Genomic DNA, 13,512 nt, shown 5'->3' with positions numbered 1-13,512 from the left:
TTGCATCAGAGCATGACCTTACCATCTATGAAGGTCACGCTGAGGAAAAGTTGACAAGTAGGAAGTAGTTCTATGCATAGGATGACCATACGCATGGTGATGTTAAGACAAAGGTGATATCAAAGGTTTTACGAGAACCCCGTCGGATGCCACTAATGCCCGAGGGTGATGGTGTTGAGCCGGATGACCACTTGAGAACAAAGTGGTGTACTGGAAAGTTTTAGTGTGAGTGGTTTCGGATACATGATTAGATTTAAGATTTGTCGATCGTCCCAACCTTGCGTGTGCGACCACGATACCCCTTTATGGGATGGGGATTTGTTGATTACTCTGGTCGTGCTAGCAAGCATCCGACATTACTAGTGGCCAGAGTGATATGGTCAGTCTTGTGACAGGGTCGTGCCAGGTAGGATGACTATGACGTTTTTATGTGTTCCGGGCACACCATTGCTCCCTGCATGGATGATAAAGTCTAGAGTTTGAGCTCATAAGACGTACATCATGCGGGCTGGGTACCAATCAAGTAGAATCTTTGTCTAGTGTCGTCAGGGGAAAGGCATTGATCGGGTGCTTACCTCGGGTATGTCACATACCGTGAGTCGTGCATGACACGGAAGTTTCCCGGATCTCGTGGGTACAACACGCAACCTCTATAGAGTGTAAAACTATTCGAGTAGTCGTGTCCACTGTCAAGGACAGTTGGGTGGTGCTGCTTAAACTACGTCCAGTCGTTTTTGCATAAACCAAGTGTGTGTGTGTGTGTGTGTGTGCGTGTGTGTGTGAGGACGATGGTGTTAGGTCAAGTTGGATGACTTGGCATAGAGGATGAACATGGCATGTTCAACCCTCGGATTATATAGATATCTATAACCTGTTCACATGGTTACCGCTTACCTTATGATGCATATCGTACAAGCATTTGATCATGTTACTCCATTCACGGGAAAACTTGCTTTCCGCAAAGGCTGCATACTTGAAATATATCATGTTCCGTTATGACCTTGTTGCACACCACGTGTTTTTTGCGAGTACATTCAAAGTACTCATTGGATTGCCACTGGTTATTCCATTGACCAGGTAAGAGAGAATGTTTGTAGGTTGAGGCTGATGGCATGGGTTCACGTTTTCGACCAATAATTATGTTATTGGTCAAGTTTGGTGTGTTGGTCTTCAAGTCCTTATCAATGTAAGGCTTGATCACAATGGTTATTACTTGTATCAACGGTATCTATGGATGTTAGACTCTTGTTATTCAATATCTGTGTGTTCAGTGAGCATTGATCTCTGGGATCACTTTACACGTTCATTCAGTAGTCTCGACTCGTAAGTCGGGGTCCCCAAAAAGCAGGTATCAGAGCCATCCTGACTGTAGGAAGCCCTTAGTTAGCATGGACGTTAGTCACGACAAAACTGTTTTCGAGACCCTTCGAAAGCACTTACAAAACCTCTATATTTCTTGCCTCTCCAAAATTTTCAAATGAAGTGAAGGTTTTACCTTAGCACTTCCACACTTATTCTTTTGACACTCCTCGTCTACTTATTCGAAACTTCCAAATGTTCGCTAGCACGCTTGTGCCCTCTAATCACTGATTACTTAAAATCCTCGTGGGTCACTTGGAAGGGGGAAACTGTCGTGGTTTCTATCAAGGCATATGTCCTTGTGCTAGGACTTAGATGTGAGGCCATCGCAACTGTGTGAAGGCTTGAGAGGGGTTGGTCGGAATCGAGAGACATGAGTTTACCCAGGTTCGGCCCCTCCGATGGAGGTAAAAGCCTACGTCCTGCTTGTGTTTCATTGATGAAGATGATGATCTCGATTACAAGGGTGGGGAATCGCTACCTCTAATCTTGAGGGTGTGTAATCTATCTTTCTCTAATGACTTGAACTTATGAATCTGTCTATCTCTAATGACTTGAACTTATGAATCTGTCCCTCTTGGGGCGCCTTACCCCTCCTTATATAAGTGGAAGGGGTAGGTTTAGATGTAGAGTCCTACTACGACTAGGACTAGGACTAGTCTCTCTTGAATCCTAATATGAGTCTTGTTTCCTTCTCGGGGGAGTCTTTCCTATTCTTAGGCCTTCTCTTGTGAGCCGGCCCTCCTAGCCTCTCTATGAGACGCCTTATGCCAGGGTGCACGCCAGGCCTTGGGCCTTCAGTCTTGTCATTCATCTGACCCGCCTACCGTGTCACCAGTGAGTCACCAAGCTCAGATAGATCACACGTGAGTCGCAAAGCTCGATCGTGTCATACTTCAAGCCGGGTTACCCCGCGAGGTATATCCCCGACAGCAACCTTTCCGAGCGATCACCCACGTACTTGTAAGAGAAGGATGGCAACACTACAACCAGATGACACAAAACAGAAGTACCTCCATGAGGAGTGAGGACTTACAGACCCAAAACATGGCGACACCCTCTACACTATTCCGGAGTGATGCAACCTACACCTATGGTAATCAGGACATAAGTTATGCAAGACCATGATCAGCATTGCTGATAAAGCAACCGTTTCATTTTCAATGTTGTGTCGACCACCACCGGTGGATGAGAACCTCGCCATTTGGTCCGCCTCACCTTAGTGAGTAGGAAAACGGTTCTCTTCATCGCCCGCCCTAGGTGTCGATATTGTGATCAACATGACTGACAGGTCAGAACTCTATCATGCCTTGCCAATGTCATTGCATAACGGTTGTCCTCTTGGAACTCTCGACACCTCAGAAGACAAGAAGACCCTGTCAACGACAACCATGAGTAACCACCTTCGTCTGCAGCTCACCAGACAAGAAGTCATCAAGGACTCTTTCAGCTTAACCCGACTAGTTCGACACACAATAACAAGAGACATGGCGACACCATAAGGAGACCCCAAAGACTGAGTGAACTCCTCTCCAAGAAAAAAAGCAACCACGACTGACGAGTCCGAGAACCCGTAGAGTAGGATGAGTCGTGAATCCCCTATACGAAGTCAAGTCCGTGAAGTGGTTCAGATGGAACCATGTCCTGTGTTACTTGTTTTTGTTTGTTTGTGCTTTGATATAGGTCGCGCTTTTGCTCTAGGCAACAAGCATGGGGTTATATCACCTGCCTCATATTGATGTTTGAGTTGACTTTTCAACACTTGTTTGATTGCACTTGCACTATACCCCCCCCCTAGGCACTCCCCTCTTATTGTTATTCTCTCTCTCACCTTTCTTGACAACTGAGGACCAGCAAGACACGATGCACCAAGGCTCCACTTCGACGAGCAGCACACACTGAACACGCTGACTACAACATGCCCAACCAGGCGCGACCTATAGAAGTTATGCTTTCCCTCAAGATTGGAAACCTCTCTCTAGACCAAACTAACCCTCTCAAGCCTCCCCGACTCAAACTTTTGGTCACGTGTCTAATACACGGATCTGCCAGAGCACCCATTGAGCTCCGATAAACATTGTTTAGCACCGGGTTCCTTATGGAACAAGTGATTACAGTGAACAAGTATCCTTCATCTTAAAAGCTAGCACCAGAACCTCGATGCCATAGGAAGGATCGTTCCGAGATATATCATTTGTAGGTAATGCATGTTGAGATAATAATATATATCTTGAGGGTATATCTAGACTAACTTGGCGGATTGTAAGACCCTTATGAAGGTAGGTGAACTTGGTGGAATAAGTGGATAAAGTAGTATAACCTACATATTCCTAGAGTAAGTTTGGATTCAATAGGACAATTATGATCATGAGCTATAGTGATATAATAACCTGGCTTTATCGATTAATAGTCATGGTCTGAGGATGTTACCATGGTGACTTAGGGTAACGAGTAAGAGTTCTTGTTGGGGATGAGATTCAGATTTAGCAACTGACCTTAATGGAGTATTGATTATGAATGAGGCCACATGGTTCGGAGTAAATTGGATTTAGCCCGGTGATCTCGAACATTATACCATGATTCTCGATGGATAACGAGTATAACTAATCAGAGTTGTCGAGTTTAATTACGAACCTATATAAGCTTGACCTTGGAATTAGTTGACCACGATATTGGAAGTTGGTGGATACACTATGACGTAGTCCTTGCAATAATATGTAGATTATGAGGAATGTAAGTGATCATGTAAAACTCCATCTATATTGGATTGTAGGAGTGATGGGTCAAGTGGTGATCAATAGTATTGGTGGACCATCTGATTGGATTCGTAGGAAGGAAACAAGACATTGGATCGGTATACTGCATGTTTCCTTAATATAGGAATGCAGTACCGTGCCCATTGGATGATCTAGTTGAGCACTTGGATTTTTCGTGTCTTAATTCAAGCTTAGAAGCTTGTATGCTCTCGGGAGGATTTTTCTTTTACATAGGTATGCATGTGTAACTTAGTTATAGTGTACTTATGAGATTTAGGTTAAGGTCATTTCCGTCACACCCTGGAGTTGACTAGCATCAGTATTGTGTGAGTTGGTACCTTCTATGATATAGGGTGATTTTTGTCTAGACATAGAGGTTAGACTATTGGCATCTAAGGAATGTTCTTAGAGATAAGATGATAGATATTCACTCACATCATAACTTCCTTGAAACCCCAAAGCTTCACCGAGCCATAAGATGGTCGGATTATGACCATAAGAAACGGCTCTAAGTTGTGGGAATATGGCCAGTACTCTGTCCCGACCACCACCAATCATGTATATGGCGAACATGGACATGAAAGACTAGATCATGTTGGTTCACTAACGCCTCGTCCAGTGACCGCCCATAGCAAGTCCTCACTCTCCTCACCAGTCTCATGAGCACTCTACTTATGTGATGCTTGGCGAAATATGTTGCTATCCTCATGGATGATATGCCTATTCAGCCAATAACAGGAGGAGCATCTTAGTCCTGTTTGGACGAGCCCCAAGAACGCCGATCGCCATGCACCTCAACATAAGGTGTTATCTCGAGGCGATAGGCTCCTCGAAGCAACCTCAAGGGAGCAGAAGTCTATCCTACCGAAGACAAGACAAAGAACTGCCATGGTTGTGAAAGCACAATGAACAAGAAGCACTACAAGTCACCCACCACTCCTGAGCCGGCTACATCAACGGTGTCAAGAAGCCTGTGGCGATGCACTTCAACGCTCTTGAGGGTGTAGACCACCTACGACGGTAGATGGCCTGCTTTGATGGAGTCAGGGACTTCCCTGTTGTCAGGGAGGTACGTGACGACTTTGACCCTTCTATTCTAACCCGAGACATCTAGATGTCACTAACTGATGTGCGCAACCAAGGACCAGCAGCCAGACACGCAACCTTACCACGTATTCCAACCTTGGGATACACATGTAAGTTAGACCCTTGCGAGAACATAGTCCACCAAGCCCTTGACCCTCAGTCAAGCCTAATTTATGATAGAACCCTAGTCATGGTCAGGCAATGACGAGCGGATAATTCGAAGCCGTAACATCAAGCACCTCCAGACCCACAAAAGCAACATAGGGAAGTGAAGAATGCCTCCAACTTTTAAATTCAGTAACTCTCCAACGCCTAGCCTAGAAATCTCGAGGACGAGATTTTCTTAAGCGGGTAAGGTCTGTCACACCGTGTGTTTGACTCTCCTGACTAAATTAACTTATCTAAAAAATTAGGACCAATTAATTTTTTTGTGAATGCTTGTGATGCTTGATGTGATTGTTGCTTGCTTGCGTGTTGCTTGTATTTGAATCAATGTTCCTGCTACTCTCCAGACTCACCTCCTTGATCCAAACCCTTTAATTATGATGATGCCCTGTGTACTATTTTGACCAAAAAGCTTTTATCTCATTTAAGCTTTCAAAAAAACCTAGGTTGGGATTTGTCCTACAAGTCCTCAAATTAGAGAAGTTGTTTTGCACCAAATATTTTATTTAAATCCCATTATCAAAATGGCTTCCAAAAACCACAAAATTATTATTTTAAAAGTTATTTTACTATTTTGTTTTAGTAATTGTTCCTAAGGGTAGAAAAGGTCCCTTATGAAGGGAAGTTACTTTATTGCCTTAAAAGTATTTGAGAAAATTTAGGGAAACTCAATGGACATATATATTCCATATATAAGAGTTCACATGGCCATGTTCAAAATATTAGGCGAAACCCTTCCTGCCTATTTCAAGGTTTTGGAATATTTCTATAAGAGAAATACTCAATAAATCCCAGTAAAATTCTAGCATGTCACACATAATATATGTGATGTTCTTGCTAAGTTTCATATCAATACAAGTTGATTTGAATCTCCTAAATAATCCAAAACCTATCTGTCAAAACCCAAATTTTAGCAACTCCACATTTCCAAGTGTCTCCAATTGTGCTCATATTTTGTGGACATGTTCTGATACTCTAATAATGCATCCACACCAAGTGGTGCATCAAGGATAATAGATGGACTTGTCCCAAACCCCTCAAAACCTTCTGTGTTGATTTATAGACTTGGGAGACTTTACATTGTGAAGTTCCTCCAATTCATCCCAAACTTTTTGGGCATGCTCTAATGCTCAAATAATGCCACCACACAATGTTCTGGATTAGTGGGAATTGGTTTGCATATTTTGTAAGCAAAAAGCCATTTGTACCCATTTCATGGGTTTTTCAAGTCTACATTGGGAACTTTCTCCACCAAATCCCAAATTTGGTGTCCAAGCTTATTTTCACCTACTATGTGATCCTATTAAGTTTCATAGCAAGTGGACTCCATTTGCTAGCCCAAGCAACCATCAAACACCTTCTGGTAGTTTGTTAAAGTTACTCCTTTCACCACTTTCTCTCATCACCTTTAGTTCAACTTTCTACCAGAGCTCCTCGTGGTGATTCTTCACAACCGAATAGCTTTCCCATGGCCAAATCTCAATCATTGTTGAGGTAAATGCCCCATTTTACCTCCTAGACAACAGATTCTCACCCTCTCTCCATTCCTGTTCCTCTCTGTCGAGTATACAGAGGATTCAATTCGCTCCCCAATTTATTTGATGCCCCCAGCAGCTAATAAACAAGGTTGTCCGGGCCCCTACACCATTTGTTTCAGTATGACATGCAAAGGGCATTCTCTGGAGCGCGCCACAGTGCACGAGAGCACTGTAGCAGCGCCCAACCCCGTGCCCAGACCACCTCGGGCAGCCCTCGCTCGCCAGAAGATTTCCCTCGGCGTCCTCAATGCGCCAGGTCGTCGCGTCCATCCTCCCTAGGCCCTTTCCTCGCCATGCTCGTGCGTGCCCGATACCGCAGAGCTCCGCCACTCACTGCCAACGTTGGGGTCCCACGTCGATCTCGCTCCGCTCTCTATCTCTTCTCTCCCATTCCCAGACCATGCCCAGGAAGCTGTAGACAAGGAACAGGGCGCCCGTTTGCCTCTAGGCGCTGCCCCGTCCATGGTCGTGGGCGAAATCCACGGGACACCTCGGCCTCACCATTTAAGCATGCCTATGCGCCCCTCCTTGACACGTCTTGCTCTCTCTCCCTATTTCCACCGCCCACCAGGCCCCCGAACTCGTTAATTTTTCCTCCGGGGCTCTCCACCCGGGGCAATGGCCGGAGCTCTCCCGTGAGTAATCTCCAAAATCCGCGCATTCTTGAGCCCCTCTCCCCTTGAGCACCATACTACCCCCCACAAGCCTCACCTAATCCAGATTCCCTCTCTCCCCTGCCATGCCACCCTACCTATGCTCACCGTCGCCGCCCTCCACCTTCCGTCGTCGTGAGCACTCCCCCATGGGCCTCGACGACTAAGCGTGCGGTGGTGGAGGCACCGCTGTTTCCTGCACCCTGCGGTGGCTCGGGTACTCGAGTCGGAGGCTAGTAGTGTCGGCAGGCTCCGATGAGTATGGCTCTGCCTCCCTTGGCGGGAGGTAGGAGAAGATCCTGTCAGCTCGTGGGCCCCCCTTGTCAGCCCGCCAGTGAGGCAGCCAGGTGGGCCGCACCCCTTAAGTGGACGCGCCCTTCGTCCTTTTGCGCCTTCGTGTGCTGAAGACGTCTTTTAGTAGGTGCGCTTTCGGCGTGGCAGCTGTGCAGGCTCAGCTGAGCTACTAGGCCGGCCGAGATGCTATTCCTCGCCGTTGCGCCATATAGGCCTTTGGGTAAGCCCCTTTTGACCTTTTGCTTTTTACCAGAAACTTCAATGATCCATATTTAATTCATTTCCACTCCAAATCTAATGATTCAAGTTTTTTGTAGGTTTCTAAAATCATGGCCTATCCAAATTTGTGCTTTGCACAAGTTTTCCAAGAAACTTCTTGTAGTGATTATATTCAAATGCAAATTTGATTATTTGAAGCCCCACCTTGCAAAATTCCTGCACACCTCAAATCAACTCCAAATGGATTGATTCCAATTTTCACAGACTTCTAAAATCATGCCCGAATTTTTTGACCTTAGTCAATATTTTTACTTGCCTTAGTTCTGTTGCATAAAATAAATGGCCCCCTTTTGCTATTATTCCATATTAGAAAATCCATAGGAAATTCATACCAATTCCAAATCCAGTGAAACCACTTCCTAAATGTTTCTAAATTCATGCCCTATTAAATGAGTTCCTCCACTCATTTTTATGAGAATATTTTCTGTATAGTTCTTGTGGGGCTAGTGATGCCTCCACTTTCCCATTCAAAATATCTGGTAATCCAAAACCTCCTGGAACAAGCTTTAGGTATTCTTCTCAAGACCAGAGGTGTCCAAGAAAAATAAAACTCATATTTATAGAGCACTTTTGTTCCTGCTTGTTGTGTGCCTTACTCTGGTTGTTTCCGATGATAGTTGGCGAAATAGACGAAGTACTCAGAGTTGGACTAGAAGACCTCAAAGATAACCCCGGAGGCCTATTTGAGCAAGGCAAGGAGCCCTTTGACCATGTCTGAGAAAATATTTTATGCATGTCATGTTGATTACTTTACTCCGACGCATATGATCATGATTAGTCGGTAAACCCTCGGTATGGTGTTACCGATGGCTCCTGTGGAGCACTTGCATTTGAGCATGTCTTACCATCCATGAAGGTAATGCTGATGAAAAGTTGGCAAAGAGACAACAGTACTAAGCATAGGATTAGCATATGCATGGTGATGGTAACACAAAGGTGATATCAAAGGTTTTACAAAAACCCCGACGGGTGCCACTACCGAAGGATTAGCATATGCATGATGAAGGTGGTGAGGTGGATGACCACTTGATAAAGAAGTGGTGTACCGGAAAGGTTTTGAGTGACTCGTTTCAGAAACTGGATTAGATTTAAGATTTGTCGACCGTCCCAGCCTTACATGTGCGGCCACGATACCCCTTTATGGGATGGGGCTGTGTTGATTACTCAGGTTGTGCTAGCAAGGAGCACGCATTACTAATGGCGGGAGTGATATGGTCACTCTCATGATGGGGTCGTGCCAGGTAGGACGACTATGCCGTTTTTACGTGTTCCGGGAACACTGTTGGTCCATGCATGGATGATACGGTCTAGAGTTGGTGCTCGTAAGACGTACATCATGTGGGCTGGGTACCAATCTACTGGACTCTTTGTGTAGTGTCGTCAGGAGAAATGCATTGATCGGGTTCTTACCTCGGGTATGTCACATACCGCAAGTCGTGGATGATACGAAAGTTTCCTAGATCTCGTGCGTACAACGCGCAACCTCTGCAGAGTGTAAAACTATTCGAATAGTCGTGTCCACGGTCAAGGACAGTTGGGTGGTGCTTCTTAAACTAAGTCCCGTCGTTTTCTCATAATCCAAGTGTGAGTGTGTGTATGAGGAAGATGGTGTTGGGTCAAGTTGGATGACTTGGCATGGAGGATGAACATGCGATGTTCAACCCTCGGATGATATTGATATTTGTAACATGTTCACGTGGTTACCGCTTACCTTATGATGCATATACGTACAAGCATTTGATCATGTTACTCCATTCACGGGAAAACTTTCTTTCCGCAAAGGTTGCATACTTGTGATGTATCATGTTCTGTTATTACCTTGTTCCTAACCATGGGTTGTTTACGAGTACATTCAAAGTACTCATTGGCTTGCCACTGGTTATTTCATTGACCAGGTAAGAGAGAATAGAAAATGGTGAAGAATATCATGGTGGCGTTCCTGCGAGCTTGGACGCTTCCTAGTAGAATGCTTGTAGGTTGAGGCTAATGGCATGGGTTCACGCTTTCGACCAATAATTCTGCTATTGGTCAAGTTTGTTGTGTTGGCCTTAAAGGCCCTATCTATGTAGGGCTTTACCAAAAGGGTCATTACTTGTATGAAACGGTATGTATGGATGTAAGACTCTTGTTATTAAGTATTTGTGTGTTCAGTGAGCATTGATCTTTGGATCACCGTACACGTTCATTCGGTGGTCTCGACTCGTAAGTCGGGGTCCCCACACACGATATGCGGAACTTCTTCCAACAAGAGGATACATTGAGAACTTGGATCAACGATAATCACCATAATAGTAACAATCCTTAGGATAAGCTTTATGTGAAGTCTAAACAAAGATAGCTCAATGAAGAAATTATGGGTTGAAATATCTCATGATTGAAGGAATTGGTGGGTTTAATTATCTCATTTTTGAAACAATTTCTCTTAGAGACTCCTCCACTAACAAGAATGCTATAACACCACCTTAAAGGATAAAGAAGGAAAAATTACACTTTGAAATGCAAGAGATATAATACTTGAGGTACTACCACAAGAATCTTGAAGAACACCTTGAGAATGAAGAGATCATGATCCGCCTAGCAGGAATCTTCAATAAGGCACGAGAATAATTGAGAGATGAACAAAGAGACAACAATTGAGAAGAATTTGAGAATGAAAGTTGAAAGCTGAGAGCAAAGAAGTCTTCTGAAATGATGGCCTTCGGAGGATCAAGAATGAAAACAAATCGCAAATGCACCTGATATATATGGAAGGAATCACTCATGACCGAAAACAAATGAGAGGATAACACGAAGCTGAGATGAAAATCAATCAAAAGAGTGGAGAAAGATTTAAGAGGATCCACTTCTTCCGTCTTTAATGCAGAAAATGATGGTAAGAAGCACCATCACGAATTACTGAGACACTACAGAATAATTAATAAGGAAAAGTTTAGTCAATGATGAAAAAAATTGAATAGTTCTTGAAGAAGGAATATGAATGATGGAATCATTATTACGTCACACTTGAAAATATTAAGAGATCTCCAGAAAAGATTAGAATAGCTAGATAAGATCGTGAGAAACAACCTGTGGGTTATGGACCCACTCAAAAGAAACAACCATTGAAACAATTGATTAGAAAAGAGAGATTGCACCGGTATAAATTAAAATTTGATGAGGTGAGACCCTCGAAATAATTGAACGGATTGAGAACAAGACACTTTTGATATATCTTCAACACTCCGGATATAAAAGAGAGAGATGAATGAACAAGAGAGACTTGGATGACAATCGCCAACATTGGAAGAATTTGAAGGATGCAGAAGATATGATGAACACCTATAACTTGAATTAAATCCACCGGAGAGATAACAAGAATGAAAAAATGATGAACTAGAACTCCTAAGAATCATCACCATGAAACACCGGATACATGACAAAAGAGAAGAGAGCGCAAGCAACACTGAAAAGAAGACACTTGGATGAGAATTGAATCAGTAAAGAAAAGGATGCGAGGGTGGGGAAAACAAAGACAACTAGGGACGGATGAGAGGAACTCCGGTTGAAAGAATTGATGAGACAACTTGATTGAGCAAAATAATCAGCATTTCCATAAAAATGTTAGAACACCTCTTATAAAAGATATGAAGTCACCATTCGACATCAAAGCAACTCGAATTACCATATTCCAAGAAAACAAAGGATGAGGCTAACAACACAAGCGGGAACAAATTCATGACAAAGATTTCGTTCGATATTTTCATGGTATTCCACTAGATGTCGAACCCCAACCTCACATTATGCATCTATTGGAAGATTGTCGTATAAGTAACTACGTGAATTCCCACCTAAGAACTCCCGAAATTTCTGGTCATGCAATCGGGTCCACGGATACAAGGAGAAAATTTTACTCAACTCCTAGCAATAACACTAACCCGCCCAATGTATCTCATCCGTCAAACACATAACCAGAAGCTCGGATAATGATCTATCTTAGACCCTCGTAATCACAACGCTACGAAGTATGGCGGTACATCCGAACTCTGTCCACCAGTACTCGGGATGCCGGGCTCCTCTCGCCACTACTAGTATTGAAGGAATTTGGAACATCCTCTGTCGTGTGATACTAAGAAATATGAATGATAATGATGTGCTCAAAATCCCGAGGAGCAAAACTCCCCGGAAGAAATCAAGTCACACAAGAGGCACCAAGACATAACTACGTCACATCGACAACATATAGATTCCAAAAATATCCGTGTGATCCTAATTTTTTTTGAGTGAGAAGAGGAGTAGAATTAAAATAATTACATCAAGATTTCTCACCAAAGCATAGAAGAGGAGAAAAAAGAATCCTACTCTCCGATATATAACTAGACTCAAAGTAGTTTTTCACTAGTCTCGACTCGGCCAAGTTCGATCAATCAAGGGGGCTCGTAGGTCGGTACTGCTCTAATACCAACTTGTAACACCCAAGATGCGATCATGTCCTTATTTTTGGCGTGAGGGCCTCGACAGGTATGGAACCGCATCTCGTCATTTTGCAAGAATGGATATCGTAACAAGTACATGTACTGAAAAGATGAGTATAAGGAGTTGGCTTACACTTGTCACAAGCTACATCAAGATCACATCAATACAACAATATCCAATCATCATGAAGAAGAGCAGGGTCCATCTACGGACAAAAACAAACGATAAAGAACGACGTCCATCCTTGCTATCCCAGGATGTCGGCCTGGAACCCATCCTATATCGATGATGACGAAGAAGAAGAAGCTCCAAAATGCATAATCAGCACGCTCACGTCAAAAGTAACTCTTTACATTTACCTGCAGCTGGTGTTGTAGTAATCCGCGAGCCACAGGGGACTCAACAATCTCATTTCCAAAGGTATCAATACTAGCAAAGCTTAACAGGTGAGGTATGGATAAGTGGTGAGGCTACACCAAGCGTCTAAGCATTTATTTGAGGTGGCTAACTTATGAGTGCAAGAATAAAAGAGGGGGATGATCTACGCATAACAGACGTGTCTAATGATGATCAAATGAATGATCCTGAACACCTACTTACGTCAGACATAACCCCACTATGTGCTCTTCCGGATACAGAACTCACGAGAAGAGAAAGTCACAGTTACACACTCAGTTGGCAAGTTTTAATTAAGTTAAATTCAAGTTATCTAGAACCAAATGTTAAATAAAGTTTCCAAGTTTGCCACATAACCGCTGGCATGGCTTTCCGAAAGATTTTACCCTGCAGGGGTGCTCCAACTTGTCCATCACACACTACCACATGTTGCGTTGGAATGACCTCGATCAGGGAAACCCGCGATCTCCTCGGGTTCCTATTGGAAAACATCAACCTCGAGATAGCCCAAAGTATCCTCGGAATCCCTCGCAC

This window comes from Hordeum vulgare, chromosome 3H (assembly GCF_904849725.1).
Source record: "Hordeum vulgare subsp. vulgare chromosome 3H, MorexV3_pseudomolecules_assembly, whole genome shotgun sequence".
NCBI classification, from domain to species: domain Eukaryota; kingdom Viridiplantae; phylum Streptophyta; class Magnoliopsida; order Poales; family Poaceae; genus Hordeum; species Hordeum vulgare.
Note: the sequence above shows the minus strand (reverse complement) of the source record.